Source organism: Spea bombifrons, chromosome 5 (assembly GCF_027358695.1).
Source record: "Spea bombifrons isolate aSpeBom1 chromosome 5, aSpeBom1.2.pri, whole genome shotgun sequence".
NCBI lineage: Eukaryota > Metazoa > Chordata > Amphibia > Anura > Pelobatidae > Spea > Spea bombifrons.
Genome location: NC_071091.1, coordinates 2,257,950 through 2,270,392, shown reverse-complemented (window position 1 = coordinate 2,270,392; position 12,443 = coordinate 2,257,950). Strand labels below are relative to the sequence as shown.

The following is a 12,443-nucleotide window of genomic DNA, read 5'->3' as shown; positions in this document are numbered from 1 at the left end:
ACCACAAGAGCAAGTCAGGATGGCCGAGCGGTCTAAGGCGCTGCGTTCAGGTCGCAGTCTCCTCTGGAGGCGTGGGTTCGAATACCTCTTCTGACATCATATTTTTCTAATGATGAAGAAAGAACATTTAAACTGCACAGAATATAGACAAATTCATAACGGAATCCGGTGTGTTCCACAAAACCACGAGAGCAAGTCAGGATGGCCGAGCGGTCTAAGGCGCTGCGTTCAGGTCGCAGTCTCCTCTGGAGGCGTGGGTTCGAATCCCACTTCTGACATCGTATTTTTCTAATGATGAAGAAAGAACATTTAAACTGCACAGAATATTGACAAATTCATAACGGAATCCGGTGTGTTCCAAAAAACCACAAGACCAAGTCAGGGTGGCCGAGCGGTCTAAGGCGCTGCGTTCAGGTCGCAGTCTCCTCTGGAGGCGTGGGTTCGCATCCCACTTCTGACATCATATTTTTCTAATGATGAAGAAAGAACATTTAAACTGCACAGAATATTGACAAATTCATAACGGAATCCGGTGTGTTTCACAAAACCACAATAGCAGGTCAGGATGGCCGAGCGGTCTAAGGCGCTGCGTTCAGGTCGCAGTCTCCTCTGGAGGCGTGGGTTCGAATCCCACTTCTGACATCATATTTTTCTAATGATGAAGAAAGAACATTTAAACTGCACAGAATATTGACAAATTCATAACGGAATCCGGTGTGTTCCACAAAACCACAAGAGCAAGTCAGGATGGCTGAGCGGTCTAAGGCGCTGCGTTCAGGTCGCAGTCTCCTCTGGAGGCGTGGGTTCGAATCCCATTTCTGACATCATATTTCTGACATATATATAACGGAATCCGGTGTGTTCCACAAAGCCACAAGAGCAAGTCAGGATGGCCGAGCGGTCTAAGGCGCTGCGTTCAGGTCGCAGTCTCCTCTGGAGGCGTGGGTTCAAATCCCACTTCTGACATCATATTTTTCTAATGATGAAGAAAGAACATTTAAACTGCACAGAATATTGACAAATTCATAACGGAATCCGGTGTGTTTCACAAAACCACAAGAGCAAGTCAGGATGGCCGAGCGGTCTAAGGCGCTGCGTTCAGGTCGCAGTCTCCTCTGGAGGCGTGGGTTCGAATCCCACTTCTGACATCATATTTTTCTAATGATGAAGAAAGAACATTTAAACTGCACAGAATATTGACAAATTCATAACGGAATCCGGTGTGTTTCACAAAACCACAAGAGTAAGTCAGGATGGCCGAGCGGTCTAAGGCGCTGCGTTCAGGTCGCAGTCTCCTCTGGAGGCGTGGGTTCAAATCCCACTTCTGACATCATATTTTTCTAATGATGAAGAAAGAACATTTAAACTGCACAGACTATTGACAAATTCATAACGGAATCCGGTGTGTTACAAAAAGCCACAAGAGCAAGTCAGGGTGGCCGAGCGGTCTAAGGCGCTGCGTTCAGGTCGCAGTCTCCTCTGGAGGCGTGGGTTCGAATCCCACTTCTGACATCATATTTTTCTAATGATGAAGAAAGAACATTTAAACTACACAGAATATTGACAAATTCATAACGGAATCCGGTGTGTTCCACAAAGCCACAAGAGCAAGTCAGGATGGCCGAGCGGTCTAAGGCGCTGCGTTCAGGTCGCAGTCTCCTCTGGAGGCGTGGGTTCAAATCCCACTTCTGACATCATATTTTTCTAATGATGAAGAAAGAACATTTAAACTACACAGAATATTGACAAATTCATAACGGAATCCGGTGTGTTTCACAAAACCCCAAGAGCAAGTCAGGATGGCCGAGCGGTCTAAGGCGCTGCGTTCAGGTCGCAGTCTCCTCTGGAGGCGTGGGTTCGAATCCCACTTCTGACATCATATTTTTCTAATCATGAAGAAAGAACATTTAAACTGCACAGAATATTGACAAATTCATAACGGAATCCGGTGTGTTTCACAAAACCACAAGAGTAACTCAGGATGGCCGAGCGTTCTAAGGCGCTGCGTTCAGGTCGCAGTCTCCTCTGGAGGCGTGGGTTCGAATCCCACTTCTGACATCATATTTTTCTAATCATGAAGAAAGAACATTTAAACTGCACAGAATATTGACAAATTCATAACGGAATCCGGTGTGTTTCACAAGACCACAAGAGTAACTCAGGATGGCCGAGCGTTCTAAGGCGCTGCGTTCAGGTCGCAGTCTCCTCTGGAGGCGTTGGTTCGAATCCCACTTCTGACATCATATTTTTCTAATGATGAAGAAAGAACATTTAAACTACACAGAATATTGACAAATTCATAACGGAATCCGGTGTGTTCCACAAAGCCACAAGAGCAAGTCAGGATGGCCGAGCGGTCTAAGGCGCTGCGTTCAGGTCGCAGTCTCCTCTGGAGGCGTGGGTTCAAATCCCACTTCTGACATCATATTTTTCTAATGATGAAGAAAGAACATTTAAACTGCACAGAATATTGACAAATTCATAACGGAATCCGGTGTGTTTCACAAAACCCCAAGAGCAAGTCAGGATGGCCGAGCGGTCTAAGGCGCTGCGTTCAGGTCGCAGTCTCCTCTGGAGGCGTGGGTTCGAATCCCACTTCTGACATCATATTTTTCTAATCATGAAGAAAGAACATTTAAACTGCACAGAATATTGACAAATTCATAACGGAATCCGGTGTGTTTCACAAAACCACAAGAGTAACTCAGGATGGCCGAGCGTTCTAAGGCGCTGCGTTCAGGTCGCAGTCTCCTCTGGAGGCGTGGGTTAGAATCCCACTTCTGACATCATATTTTTCTAATCATGAAGAAAGAACATTTAAACTGCACAGAATATTGACAAATTCATAACGGAATCCGGTGTGTTTCACAAGACCACAAGAGTAACTCAGGATGGCCGAGCGTTCTAAGGCGCTGCGTTCAGGTCGCAGTCTCCTCTGGAGGCGTTGGTTCGAATCCCACTTCTGACATCATATTTTTCTAATGATGAAGAAAGAACATTTAAACTGCACAGAATATTGACAAATTCATAACGGAATCCGGTGTGTTTCACAAAACCACAAGAGTAAGTCAGGATGGCCGAGCGGTCTAAGGCGCTGCGTTCAGGTCGCAGTCTCCTCTGGAGGCGTGGGTTCGAATCCCACTTCTGACATCATATTTTTCTAATGATGAAGAAAGAACATTTAAACTGCACAGAATATTGACAAATTCATAACGGAATCCGGTGTGTTTCACAAAACCACAAGAGCAAGTCAGGATGGCTGAGCGGTCTAAGGCGCTGCGTTCAGGTCGCAATCTCCTCTGGAGGCGTGGGTTCGAATACCTCTTCTGACATCATATTTTTCTAATGATGAAGAAAGAACATTTAAACTGCACAGAATATAGACAAATTCATAACGGAATCCGGTGTGTTCCACAAAACCACGAGAGCAAGTCAGGATGGCCGAGCGGTCTAAGGCGCTGCGTTCAGGTCGCAGTCTCCTCTGGAGGCATGGGTTCGAATCCCACTTCTGACATCATATTTTTCTAATGATGAAGAAAGAACATTTAAACTGCACAGACTATTGACAAATTCATAACGGAATCCGGTGTGTTCCAAAAAACCACAAGAGCAAGTCAGGGTGGCCGAGCGGTCTAAGGCGCTGCGTTCAGGTCGCAGTTCAAATCCCACTTCTGGCATCATATTTTTCTAATGATGAAGAAAGAACATTTAAACTGCACAGAATATAGACAAATTCATAACGGAATCCGGTGTGTTCCACAAAACCACAAAACCACAAGAGCAAGTCAGGATGTCCGAGCGGTCTAAGGCGCTGCGTTCAGGTCGCAGTCTCCTCTGGAGGCGTGGGTTCGAATCCCACTTCTGACATCATATTTTTCTAATGATGAAGAAAGAACATTTAAACTGCACAGAATATTGACAAATTCATAACGGAATCCGGTGTGTTTCACAAAACCACAAGAGCAAGTCAGGATGGCCGAGCGGTCTAAGGCGCTGCGTTCAGGTCGCAGTCTCCTCTGGAGGCGTGGGTTCGAATACCTCTTCTGACATCATATTTTTCTAATGATGAAGAAAGAACATTTAAACTGCACAGAATATAGACAAATTCATAACGGAATCCGGTGTGTTCCACAAAACCACGAGAGCAAGTCAGGATGGCCGAGCGGTCTAAGGCGCTGCGTTCAGGTCGCAGTCTCCTCTGGAGGCGTGGGTTCGAATCCCACTTCTGACATCGTATTTTTCTAATGATGAAGAAAGAACATTTAAACTGCACAGAATATTGACAAATTCATAACGGAATCCGGTGTGTTCCAAAAAACCACAAGACCAAGTCAGGGTGGCCGAGCGGTCTAAGGCGCTGCGTTCAGGTCGCAGTCTCCTCTGGAGGCGTGGGTTCGCATCCCACTTCTGACATCATATTTTTCTAATGATGAAGAAAGAACATTTAAACTGCACAGAATATTGACAAATTCATAACGGAATCCGGTGTGTTTCACAAAACCACAATAGCAGGTCAGGATGGCCGAGCGGTCTAAGGCGCTGCGTTCAGGTCGCAGTCTCCTCTGGAGGCGTGGGTTCGAATCCCACTTCTGACATCATATTTTTCTAATGATGAAGAAAGAACATTTAAACTGCACAGAATATTGACAAATTCATAACGGAATCCGGTGTGTTCCACAAAACCACAAGAGCAAGTCAGGATGGCTGAGCGGTCTAAGACGCTGCGTTCAGGTCGCAGTCTCCTCTGGAGGCGTGGGTTCGAATCCCATTTCTGACATCATATTTCTGACATATATATAACGGAATCCGGTGTGTTCCACAAAGCCACAAGAGCAAGTCAGGATGGCCGAGCGGTCTAAGGCGCTGCGTTCAGGTCGCAGTCTCCTCTGGAGGCGTGGGTTCAAATCCCACTTCTGACATCATATTTTTCTAATGATGAAGAAAGAACATTTAAACTGCACAGAATATTGACAAATTCATAACGGAATCCGGTGTGTTTCACAAAACCACAAGAGCAAGTCAGGATGGCCGAGCGGTCTAAGGCGCTGCGTTCAGGTCGCAGTCTCCTCTGGAGGCGTGGGTTCGAATCCCACTTCTGACATCATATTTTTCTAATGATGAAGAAAGAACATTTAAACTGCACAGAATATTGACAAATTCATAACGGAATCCGGTGTGTTTCACAAAACCACAAGAGTAAGTCAGGATGGCCGAGCGGTCTAAGGCGCTGCGTTCAGGTCGCAGTCTCCTCTGGAGGCGTGGGTTCAAATCCCACTTCTGACATCATATTTTTCTAATGATGAAGAAAGAACATTTAAACTGCACAGACTATTGACAAATTCATAACGGAATCCGGTGTGTTACAAAAAGCCACAAGAGCAAGTCAGGGTGGCCGAGCGGTCTAAGGCGCTGCGTTCAGGTCGCAGTCTCCTCTGGAGGCGTGGGTTCGAATCCCACTTCTGACATCATATTTTTCTAATGATGAAGAAAGAACATTTAAACTACACAGAATATTGACAAATTCATAACGGAATCCGGTGTGTTCCACAAAGCCACAAGAGCAAGTCAGGATGGCCGAGCGGTCTAAGGCGCTGCGTTCAGGTCGCAGTCTCCTCTGGAGGCGTGGGTTCAAATCCCACTTCTGACATCATATTTTTCTAATGATGAAGAAAGAACATTTAAACTGCACAGAATATTGACAAATTCATAACGGAATCCGGTGTGTTTCACAAAACCCCAAGAGCAAGTCAGGATGGCCGAGCGGTCTAAGGCGCTGCGTTCAGGTCGCAGTCTCCTCTGGAGGCGTGGGTTCGAATCCCACTTCTGACATCATATTTTTCTAATCATGAAGAAAGAACATTTAAACTGCACAGAATATTGACAAATTCATAACGGAATCCGGTGTGTTTCACAAAACCACAAGAGTAACTCAGGATGGCCGAGCGTTCTAAGGCGCTGCGTTCAGGTCGCAGTCTCCTCTGGAGGCGTGGGTTCGAATCCCACTTCTGACATCATATTTTTCTAATCATGAAGAAAGAACATTTAAACTGCACAGAATATTGACAAATTCATAACGGAATCCGGTGTGTTTCACAAGACCACAAGAGTAACTCAGGATGGCCGAGCGTTCTAAGGCGCTGCGTTCAGGTCGCAGTCTCCTCTGGAGGCGTTGGTTCGAATCCCACTTCTGACATCATATTTTTCTAATGATGAAGAAAGAACATTTAAACTGCACAGAATATTGACAAATTCATAACGGAATCCGGTGTGTTTCACAAAACCACAAGAGTAAGTCAGGATGGCCGAGCGGTCTAAGGCGCTGCGTTCAGGTCGCAGTCTCCTCTGGAGGCGTAGGTTCGAATCCCACTTCTGACATCATATTTTTCTAATGATGAAGAAAGAACATTTAAACTGCACAGAATATTGACAAATTCATAACGGAATCCGGTGTGTTTCACAAAACCACAAGAGCAAGTCAGGATGGCTGAGCGGTCTAAGGCGCTGCGTTCAGGTCGCAATCTCCTCTGGAGGCGTGGGTTCGAATACCTCTTCTGACATCATATTTTTCTAATGATGAAGAAAGAACATTTAAACTGCACAGAATATAGACAAATTCATAACGGAATCCGGTGTGTTCCACAAAACCACGAGAGCAAGTCAGGATGGCCGAGCGGTCTAAGGCGCTGCGTTCAGGTCGCAGTCTCCTCTGGAGGCATGGGTTCGAATCCCACTTCTGACATCATATTTTTCTAATGATGAAGAAAGAACATTTAAACTACACAGAATATTGACAAATTCATAACGGAATCCGGTGTGTTCCACAAAACCACAAGAGCAAGTCAGGATGGCCGAGCGGTCTAAGGCGCTGCGTTCAGGTCGCAGTCTCCTCTGGAGGCGTGGGTTCAAATCCCACTTCTGACATCATTTTTTTCTAATGATGAAGAAAGAACATTTAAACTGCACAGAATATTGACAAATTCATAACGGAATCCGGTGTGTTTCACAAAACCACAAGAGCAAGTCAGGATGGCCGAGCGGTCTAAGGCGCTGCGTTCAGGTCGCAGTCTCCTCTGGAGGCGTGGGTTCGAATCCCACTTCTGACATCATATTTTTCTAATGATGAAGAAAGAACATTTAAACTGCACAGAATATTGACAAATTCATAACGGAATCCGGTGTGTTCCACAAAACCACAAGAGCAAGTCAGGATGGCCGAGCGGTCTAAGGCGCTGCGTTCAGGTCGCAGTCTCCTCTGGAGGCGTGGGTTCAAATCCCACTTCTGACATCATATTTTTCTAATGATGAAGAAAGAACATTTAAACTGCACAGACTATTGACAAATTCATAACGGAATCCGGTGTGTTCCAAAAAACCACAAGACCAAGTCAGGGTGGCCGAGCGGTCTAAGGCGCTGCGTTCAGGTCGCAGTCTCCTCTGGAGGCGTGGGTTCGCATCCCACTTCTGACATCATATTTTTCTAATGATGAAGAAAGAACATTTAAACTGCACAGAATATTGACAAATTCATAACGGAATCCGGTGTGTTTCACAAAACCACAATAGCAAGTCAGGATGGCCGAGCGGTCTAAGGCGCTGCGTTCAGGTCGCAGTCTCCTCTGGAGGTGTGGGTTCGAATCCCACTTCTGACATCATATTTTTCTAATGATGAAGAAAGAACATTTAAACTGCACAGAATATTGACAAATTCATAACGGAATCCAGTGTGTTCCACAAAACCACAAGAGCAAGTCAGGATGGCTGAGCGGTCTAAGGCGCTGCGTTCAGGTCGCAGTCTCCTCTGGAGGCGTGGGTTCGAATCCCATTTCTGACATCATATTTCTGACATATATATAACGGAATCCGGTGTGTTCCACAAAGCCACAAGAGCAAGTCAGGATGGCCGAGCGGTCTAAGGCGCTGCGTTCAGGTCGCAGTCTCCTCTGGAGGCGTGGGTTCAAATCCCACTTCTGACATCATATTTTTCTAATGATGAAGAAAGAACATTTAAACTGCACAGAATATTGACAAATTCATAACGGAATCCGGTGTGTTTCACAAAACCACAAGAGCAAGTCAGGATGGCCGAGCGGTCTAAGGCGCTGCGTTCAGGTCGCAGTCTCCTCTGGAGGCGTGGGTTCGAATCCCACTTCTGACATCATATTTTTCTAATGATGAAGAAAGAACATTTAAACTGCACAGAATATTGACAAATTCATAACGGAATCCGGTGTGTTTCACAAAACCACAAGAGTAAGTCAGGATGGCCGAGCGGTCTAAGGCGCTGCGTTCAGGTCGCAGTCTCCTCTGGAGGCGTGGGTTCGAATCCCACTTCTGACATCATATTTTTCTAATGATGAAGAAAGAACATTTAAACTGCACAGAATATTGACAAATTCATAACGGAATCCGGTGTCTTCCACAAAACCACAAGAGCAAGTCAGGATGGCCGAGCGGTCTAAGGCGCTGCGTTCAGGTCGCAGTCTCCTCTGGAGGCGTGGGTTCAAATCCCACTTCTGACATCATATTTTTCTAATGATGAAGAAAGAACATTTAAACTGCACAGACTATTGACAAATTCATAACGGAATCCGGTGTGTTCCAAAAAACCACAAGAGCAAGTCAGGGTGGCCGAGCGGTCTAAGGCGCTGCGTTCAGGTCGCAGTTCAAATCCCACTTCTGGCATCATATTTTTCTAATGATGAAGAAAGAACATTTAAACTGCACAGAATATAGACAAATTCATAACGGAATCCGGTGTGTTCCACAAAACCACAAAACCACAAGAGCAAGTCAGGATGTCCGAGCGGTCTAAGGCGCTGCGTTCAGGTCGCAGTCTCCTCTGGAGGCGTGGGTTCGAATCCCACTTCTGACATCATTTTTTTCTAATGATGAAGAAAGAACATTTAAACTGCACAGAATATTGACAAATTCATAACGGAATCCGGTGTGTTTCACAAAACCACAAGAGCAAGTCAGGATGGCCGAGCGGTCTAAGGCGCTGCGTTCAGGTCGCAGTCTCCTCTGGAGGCGTGGGTTCGAATCCCACTTCTGACATCATATTTTTCTAATGATGAAGAAAGAACATTTAAACTGCACAGAATATTGACAAATTCATAACGGAATCCGGTGTGTTCCACAAAACCACAAGAGCAAGTCAGGATGGCCGAGCGGTCTAAGGCGCTGCGTTCAGGTCGCAGTCTCCTCTGGAGGCGTGGGTTCAAATCCCACTTCTGACATCGTATTTTTCTAATGATGAAGAAAGAACATTTAAACTGCACAGAATATTGACAAATTCATAACGGAATCCGGTGTGTTCCACAAAACCACAAGAGCAAGTCAGGATGGCCGAGCGGTCTAAGGCGCTGCGTTCAGGTCGCAGTCTCCTCTGGAGGCGTGGCTTCAAATCCCACTTCTGACATCATATTTATCGAATGATAAAGAAAGAACATATAAACTGCACAGAATATTGACAAATTCATAACGGAATCCGGTGTGTTCCACAAAACCACAAGAGCAGGTCAGGATGGCCGAGCGGTCTAGGGCGCTGCGTTCAGGTCGCAGTCTCCTCTGGAGGCGTGGGTTCAAATCCTACTTCTGACATCATATTTTTCTAATGATGAAGAAAGAACATTTAAACTGCACAGAATATTGACAAATTCATAACGGAATCCGGTGTGTTCCACAAAACCACAAGAGCAAGTCAGGATGGCCGAGCGGTCTAAGGCGCTGCGTTCAGGTCGCAGTCTCCTCTGGAGGCGTGGGTTCAAATCCCACTTCTGACATCATATTTTTATAATGATGAAGAAAGAACATTTAAACTGCACAGAATATTGACAAATTCATAACAGAATCCGGTGTGTTCCACAAACCACAAGAGCATGTCAGGATGGCCGAGCGGTCTAAGGTGCTGCGTTCAGGTCGCAGTCTCCTCTGGAGGCGTGGGTTCGAATCCCACTTTTGACATCGTATTTTTCTAATGATGAAGAAAGAACATTTAAACTGCACAGAATATTGACAAATTCATAACGGAATCCGGTGTGTTCCACAAAATCACAAGAGCAAGTCAGGATGGCCGAGCGGTCTAAGGCGCTGCGTTCAGGTCGCAGTGTCCTCTGGAGGCGTGGGTTCAAATCCCACTTCTGACATCATATTTTTCTAATGATGAAGAAAGAACATTTAAACTGCACAGAATATTGACAAATTCATAACAGAATCCGGTGTGTTCCACAAACCACAAGAGCAAGTCAGGATGGCCGAGCGGTCTAAGGTGCTGCGTTCAGGTCGCAGTCTCCTCTGGAGGCGTGGGTTCGAATCCCACTTTTGACATCGTATTTTTCTAATGATGAAGAAAGAACATTTAAACTGCACAGAATATTGACAAATTCATAACGGAATCCGGTGTGTTCCACAAAACCACAAGAGCAAGTCAGGATGGCCGAGCGGTCTAAGGCGCTGCGTTCAGGTCGCAGTCTCCTCTGGAGGCGTGGGTTCGACTCCCACTTCTGACATCATATTTTTCTAATGATGAAGAAAGAACATTTAAACTGCACAGAATATTGACAAATTCATAACGGAATCCGGTGTGTTCCACAAAACCACAAGAGCAAGTCAGGATGGCCGAGCGGTCTAAGGCGCTGCGTTCAGGTCGCAGTCTCCTCTGGAGGCGTGGGTTCAAATCCCACTTCTGACATCATATTTTTCTAATGATGAAGAAAGAACATTTAAACTGCACAGAATATTGACAAATTCATAACGGAATCTGGTGTGTTCCACACACCACAAGAGCAAGTCAGGATGGCCGAGCGGTCTAAGGCGCTGCGTTCAAGTCGCAGTTTCCTCTGGAGGCGTGGGTTCGAATCCAACTTCCGACATCATATTTTTCTAATGATAAAGAAAGAACATTTAAACTGCACAGAATATTGACAAATTCATAATGGAATCCAGTGTGTTCCACAAAACCAGAAGAAAAATTCAGGATGGCCGAGCGGTCTAAGGCGCTGCGTTCAGGTCGCAGTCTCCTCTGGAGGCGTGGGTTCGAATCCCACTTCTGACATCATATTTTTCTAATGATGAAGAAAGAACATTTAAACTGCACAGAATATTGACAAATTCATAACGGAATCCGGTGTGTTCCACAAAACTACAAGAGCAAGTCAGGATGGCTGAGCGGTCTAGGGTGCTGCGTTCAGGTCGCAGTCTCCTCTGGAGGCGTGGGTTCAAATCCTACTTCTGACATCATATTTTTCTAATGATGAAGAAAGAAAATTTAAACTGCACAGAATATTGACAAATTCATAACGGAATCCGGTGTGTTCCACAAAACAAATTCATAACGGAATTCGGTGTGTTCCACAAACCCACAAGAGGAAATCAGGATGGCCGAGCGGTCTAAGGCGCTGCGTTCAGCTCCCAGTCTCCTCTGGAGGCGTTGGTTCGAATCTCACTTCTGACATCATATTTTTCTAATGATGAAGAAAGAACATTTAAACTGCACAGAATATTGACAAATTCATAACGGAATCCGATGTGTTCCACAAAACCACAAGAGCAAGTCCGGATGGCCGAGCGGTCTAAGGCGTTGCGTTCAGGTTGCGGTCTCCTCTGGAGGCGTGGGTTCAAATCCCATTTCTGACATCATATTTTTCTAATGATGAAGAAAGAACATTTAAACTGCACAGAATATTGACAAATTAATAATGGAATCCAGTGTGTTCCACAAAACAAATTCATAACGGAATCCAGTGTGTTCCACGAAACCAGAAGAGCAAGTCAGGATGGCTGAGCGGTCTAAGGCGCTGCGTTCAGGTCGCAGTCTCCTCTGGAGGCGTGGGTTCGAATCCCACTTCTGACATCATATATTTCTAATGATGAAGAAAGAACATTTAAACTGCACAGAATATTGACAAATTCATAACGGAATCCGGTGTGTTCCACAAAACCACAAGAGCAAGTCAGGATGGCCGAGCGGTCTAGGGCGCTGCGTTCAGGTCGCAGTCTCCTCTGGATGCGTGGGTTCAAATCCTACTTCTGACATCATATTTTTCTAATGATGAAGAAAGAACATTTAAACTGCACAGAATATTGACAAATTCATAACGGAATCCGGTGTCTTCCGCAAAACCACCAGAGCAAGTCGGGATGGCCGAGCGGTCAAAGGCGCCGCGTTCAGGTCGCAGTCTCCTCTGGAGGCGTGGGTTCAAATCCCACTTCTGACATCGTATTTTTCTAATGATGAAGAAAGAACATTTAAACTGCACAGAATATTGACAAATTCATAACGGAATCCGGTGTGTTCCACAAAACCACAAGAGCAAGTCAGGATGGCCGAGCGGTCTAAGGCGCTGCGATCAGGTCGCAGTCTCCTCTGGAGGCGTGGGTTCAAATCCCACTTCTGACATCATATTTTTCTAATGATGAAGAAAGAACATTTAAACTGCACAGAA

At 45.5% G+C, this 12,443-nt stretch overlaps 48 non-coding genes across 48 annotated transcripts; all 48 read left to right on the top strand.

Annotated features, from left to right (window-relative positions):
* The first annotated feature begins 195 nt into the window (after window positions 1–195).
* Window positions 196–278, top strand: TRNAL-CAG (transfer RNA leucine (anticodon CAG)). Its single transcript has one exon. It is a non-coding gene; the product is annotated as a tRNA-Leu (tRNA).
* Window positions 279–559: 281 nt separating this feature from the next.
* On the top strand, window positions 560–642 carry TRNAL-CAG (transfer RNA leucine (anticodon CAG)). The gene has a single exon. It is a non-coding gene; the product is annotated as a tRNA-Leu (tRNA).
* A 99-nt stretch (window positions 643–741) lies between these two features.
* On the top strand, window positions 742–824 carry TRNAL-CAG (transfer RNA leucine (anticodon CAG)). The gene has a single exon. It is a non-coding gene; the product is annotated as a tRNA-Leu (tRNA).
* Window positions 825–883: 59 nt separating this feature from the next.
* On the top strand, window positions 884–966 carry TRNAL-CAG (transfer RNA leucine (anticodon CAG)). The gene has a single exon. It is a non-coding gene; the product is annotated as a tRNA-Leu (tRNA).
* A 99-nt stretch (window positions 967–1,065) lies between these two features.
* On the top strand, window positions 1,066–1,148 carry TRNAL-CAG (transfer RNA leucine (anticodon CAG)). Its single transcript has one exon. It is a non-coding gene; the product is annotated as a tRNA-Leu (tRNA).
* A 99-nt stretch (window positions 1,149–1,247) lies between these two features.
* TRNAL-CAG (transfer RNA leucine (anticodon CAG)) lies at window positions 1,248–1,330 on the top strand. The gene has a single exon. It is a non-coding gene; the product is annotated as a tRNA-Leu (tRNA).
* Window positions 1,331–1,429: 99 nt separating this feature from the next.
* On the top strand, window positions 1,430–1,512 carry TRNAL-CAG (transfer RNA leucine (anticodon CAG)). Its single transcript has one exon. It is a non-coding gene; the product is annotated as a tRNA-Leu (tRNA).
* A 99-nt stretch (window positions 1,513–1,611) lies between these two features.
* On the top strand, window positions 1,612–1,694 carry TRNAL-CAG (transfer RNA leucine (anticodon CAG)). Its single transcript has one exon. It is a non-coding gene; the product is annotated as a tRNA-Leu (tRNA).
* Window positions 1,695–1,793: 99 nt separating this feature from the next.
* Window positions 1,794–1,876, top strand: TRNAL-CAG (transfer RNA leucine (anticodon CAG)). Its single transcript has one exon. It is a non-coding gene; the product is annotated as a tRNA-Leu (tRNA).
* A 463-nt stretch (window positions 1,877–2,339) lies between these two features.
* Window positions 2,340–2,422, top strand: TRNAL-CAG (transfer RNA leucine (anticodon CAG)). The gene has a single exon. It is a non-coding gene; the product is annotated as a tRNA-Leu (tRNA).
* Window positions 2,423–2,521: 99 nt separating this feature from the next.
* TRNAL-CAG (transfer RNA leucine (anticodon CAG)) lies at window positions 2,522–2,604 on the top strand. Its single transcript has one exon. It is a non-coding gene; the product is annotated as a tRNA-Leu (tRNA).
* Window positions 2,605–3,067: 463 nt separating this feature from the next.
* TRNAL-CAG (transfer RNA leucine (anticodon CAG)) lies at window positions 3,068–3,150 on the top strand. The gene has a single exon. It is a non-coding gene; the product is annotated as a tRNA-Leu (tRNA).
* A 281-nt stretch (window positions 3,151–3,431) lies between these two features.
* On the top strand, window positions 3,432–3,514 carry TRNAL-CAG (transfer RNA leucine (anticodon CAG)). Its single transcript has one exon. It is a non-coding gene; the product is annotated as a tRNA-Leu (tRNA).
* Window positions 3,515–3,784: 270 nt separating this feature from the next.
* Window positions 3,785–3,867, top strand: TRNAL-CAG (transfer RNA leucine (anticodon CAG)). The gene has a single exon. It is a non-coding gene; the product is annotated as a tRNA-Leu (tRNA).
* Window positions 3,868–4,148: 281 nt separating this feature from the next.
* TRNAL-CAG (transfer RNA leucine (anticodon CAG)) lies at window positions 4,149–4,231 on the top strand. Its single transcript has one exon. It is a non-coding gene; the product is annotated as a tRNA-Leu (tRNA).
* Window positions 4,232–4,512: 281 nt separating this feature from the next.
* TRNAL-CAG (transfer RNA leucine (anticodon CAG)) lies at window positions 4,513–4,595 on the top strand. Its single transcript has one exon. It is a non-coding gene; the product is annotated as a tRNA-Leu (tRNA).
* Window positions 4,596–4,836: 241 nt separating this feature from the next.
* TRNAL-CAG (transfer RNA leucine (anticodon CAG)) lies at window positions 4,837–4,919 on the top strand. Its single transcript has one exon. It is a non-coding gene; the product is annotated as a tRNA-Leu (tRNA).
* A 99-nt stretch (window positions 4,920–5,018) lies between these two features.
* Window positions 5,019–5,101, top strand: TRNAL-CAG (transfer RNA leucine (anticodon CAG)). Its single transcript has one exon. It is a non-coding gene; the product is annotated as a tRNA-Leu (tRNA).
* Window positions 5,102–5,200: 99 nt separating this feature from the next.
* TRNAL-CAG (transfer RNA leucine (anticodon CAG)) lies at window positions 5,201–5,283 on the top strand. The gene has a single exon. It is a non-coding gene; the product is annotated as a tRNA-Leu (tRNA).
* Window positions 5,284–5,382: 99 nt separating this feature from the next.
* On the top strand, window positions 5,383–5,465 carry TRNAL-CAG (transfer RNA leucine (anticodon CAG)). Its single transcript has one exon. It is a non-coding gene; the product is annotated as a tRNA-Leu (tRNA).
* A 99-nt stretch (window positions 5,466–5,564) lies between these two features.
* TRNAL-CAG (transfer RNA leucine (anticodon CAG)) lies at window positions 5,565–5,647 on the top strand. The gene has a single exon. It is a non-coding gene; the product is annotated as a tRNA-Leu (tRNA).
* A 99-nt stretch (window positions 5,648–5,746) lies between these two features.
* Window positions 5,747–5,829, top strand: TRNAL-CAG (transfer RNA leucine (anticodon CAG)). The gene has a single exon. It is a non-coding gene; the product is annotated as a tRNA-Leu (tRNA).
* A 463-nt stretch (window positions 5,830–6,292) lies between these two features.
* On the top strand, window positions 6,293–6,375 carry TRNAL-CAG (transfer RNA leucine (anticodon CAG)). The gene has a single exon. It is a non-coding gene; the product is annotated as a tRNA-Leu (tRNA).
* Window positions 6,376–6,656: 281 nt separating this feature from the next.
* Window positions 6,657–6,739, top strand: TRNAL-CAG (transfer RNA leucine (anticodon CAG)). Its single transcript has one exon. It is a non-coding gene; the product is annotated as a tRNA-Leu (tRNA).
* A 99-nt stretch (window positions 6,740–6,838) lies between these two features.
* Window positions 6,839–6,921, top strand: TRNAL-CAG (transfer RNA leucine (anticodon CAG)). The gene has a single exon. It is a non-coding gene; the product is annotated as a tRNA-Leu (tRNA).
* Window positions 6,922–7,020: 99 nt separating this feature from the next.
* On the top strand, window positions 7,021–7,103 carry TRNAL-CAG (transfer RNA leucine (anticodon CAG)). Its single transcript has one exon. It is a non-coding gene; the product is annotated as a tRNA-Leu (tRNA).
* A 99-nt stretch (window positions 7,104–7,202) lies between these two features.
* Window positions 7,203–7,285, top strand: TRNAL-CAG (transfer RNA leucine (anticodon CAG)). The gene has a single exon. It is a non-coding gene; the product is annotated as a tRNA-Leu (tRNA).
* Window positions 7,286–7,566: 281 nt separating this feature from the next.
* On the top strand, window positions 7,567–7,649 carry TRNAL-CAG (transfer RNA leucine (anticodon CAG)). The gene has a single exon. It is a non-coding gene; the product is annotated as a tRNA-Leu (tRNA).
* Window positions 7,650–7,748: 99 nt separating this feature from the next.
* Window positions 7,749–7,831, top strand: TRNAL-CAG (transfer RNA leucine (anticodon CAG)). The gene has a single exon. It is a non-coding gene; the product is annotated as a tRNA-Leu (tRNA).
* A 59-nt stretch (window positions 7,832–7,890) lies between these two features.
* Window positions 7,891–7,973, top strand: TRNAL-CAG (transfer RNA leucine (anticodon CAG)). Its single transcript has one exon. It is a non-coding gene; the product is annotated as a tRNA-Leu (tRNA).
* Window positions 7,974–8,072: 99 nt separating this feature from the next.
* On the top strand, window positions 8,073–8,155 carry TRNAL-CAG (transfer RNA leucine (anticodon CAG)). The gene has a single exon. It is a non-coding gene; the product is annotated as a tRNA-Leu (tRNA).
* Window positions 8,156–8,254: 99 nt separating this feature from the next.
* On the top strand, window positions 8,255–8,337 carry TRNAL-CAG (transfer RNA leucine (anticodon CAG)). The gene has a single exon. It is a non-coding gene; the product is annotated as a tRNA-Leu (tRNA).
* Window positions 8,338–8,436: 99 nt separating this feature from the next.
* On the top strand, window positions 8,437–8,519 carry TRNAL-CAG (transfer RNA leucine (anticodon CAG)). Its single transcript has one exon. It is a non-coding gene; the product is annotated as a tRNA-Leu (tRNA).
* Window positions 8,520–8,789: 270 nt separating this feature from the next.
* Window positions 8,790–8,872, top strand: TRNAL-CAG (transfer RNA leucine (anticodon CAG)). Its single transcript has one exon. It is a non-coding gene; the product is annotated as a tRNA-Leu (tRNA).
* Window positions 8,873–8,971: 99 nt separating this feature from the next.
* TRNAL-CAG (transfer RNA leucine (anticodon CAG)) lies at window positions 8,972–9,054 on the top strand. The gene has a single exon. It is a non-coding gene; the product is annotated as a tRNA-Leu (tRNA).
* A 99-nt stretch (window positions 9,055–9,153) lies between these two features.
* Window positions 9,154–9,236, top strand: TRNAL-CAG (transfer RNA leucine (anticodon CAG)). The gene has a single exon. It is a non-coding gene; the product is annotated as a tRNA-Leu (tRNA).
* Window positions 9,237–9,335: 99 nt separating this feature from the next.
* On the top strand, window positions 9,336–9,418 carry TRNAL-CAG (transfer RNA leucine (anticodon CAG)). The gene has a single exon. It is a non-coding gene; the product is annotated as a tRNA-Leu (tRNA).
* Window positions 9,419–9,699: 281 nt separating this feature from the next.
* TRNAL-CAG (transfer RNA leucine (anticodon CAG)) lies at window positions 9,700–9,782 on the top strand. Its single transcript has one exon. It is a non-coding gene; the product is annotated as a tRNA-Leu (tRNA).
* Window positions 9,783–9,880: 98 nt separating this feature from the next.
* Window positions 9,881–9,963, top strand: TRNAL-CAG (transfer RNA leucine (anticodon CAG)). The gene has a single exon. It is a non-coding gene; the product is annotated as a tRNA-Leu (tRNA).
* A 99-nt stretch (window positions 9,964–10,062) lies between these two features.
* Window positions 10,063–10,145, top strand: TRNAL-CAG (transfer RNA leucine (anticodon CAG)). Its single transcript has one exon. It is a non-coding gene; the product is annotated as a tRNA-Leu (tRNA).
* Window positions 10,146–10,243: 98 nt separating this feature from the next.
* Window positions 10,244–10,326, top strand: TRNAL-CAG (transfer RNA leucine (anticodon CAG)). The gene has a single exon. It is a non-coding gene; the product is annotated as a tRNA-Leu (tRNA).
* A 99-nt stretch (window positions 10,327–10,425) lies between these two features.
* Window positions 10,426–10,508, top strand: TRNAL-CAG (transfer RNA leucine (anticodon CAG)). Its single transcript has one exon. It is a non-coding gene; the product is annotated as a tRNA-Leu (tRNA).
* A 99-nt stretch (window positions 10,509–10,607) lies between these two features.
* On the top strand, window positions 10,608–10,690 carry TRNAL-CAG (transfer RNA leucine (anticodon CAG)). Its single transcript has one exon. It is a non-coding gene; the product is annotated as a tRNA-Leu (tRNA).
* A 98-nt stretch (window positions 10,691–10,788) lies between these two features.
* Window positions 10,789–10,871, top strand: TRNAL-CAA (transfer RNA leucine (anticodon CAA)). The gene has a single exon. It is a non-coding gene; the product is annotated as a tRNA-Leu (tRNA).
* Window positions 10,872–10,970: 99 nt separating this feature from the next.
* Window positions 10,971–11,053, top strand: TRNAL-CAG (transfer RNA leucine (anticodon CAG)). Its single transcript has one exon. It is a non-coding gene; the product is annotated as a tRNA-Leu (tRNA).
* A 715-nt stretch (window positions 11,054–11,768) lies between these two features.
* Window positions 11,769–11,851, top strand: TRNAL-CAG (transfer RNA leucine (anticodon CAG)). Its single transcript has one exon. It is a non-coding gene; the product is annotated as a tRNA-Leu (tRNA).
* Window positions 11,852–12,132: 281 nt separating this feature from the next.
* TRNAL-CAG (transfer RNA leucine (anticodon CAG)) lies at window positions 12,133–12,215 on the top strand. The gene has a single exon. It is a non-coding gene; the product is annotated as a tRNA-Leu (tRNA).
* A 99-nt stretch (window positions 12,216–12,314) lies between these two features.
* Window positions 12,315–12,397, top strand: TRNAL-CAG (transfer RNA leucine (anticodon CAG)). Its single transcript has one exon. It is a non-coding gene; the product is annotated as a tRNA-Leu (tRNA).
* Window positions 12,398–12,443: the final 46 nt, after the last annotated feature.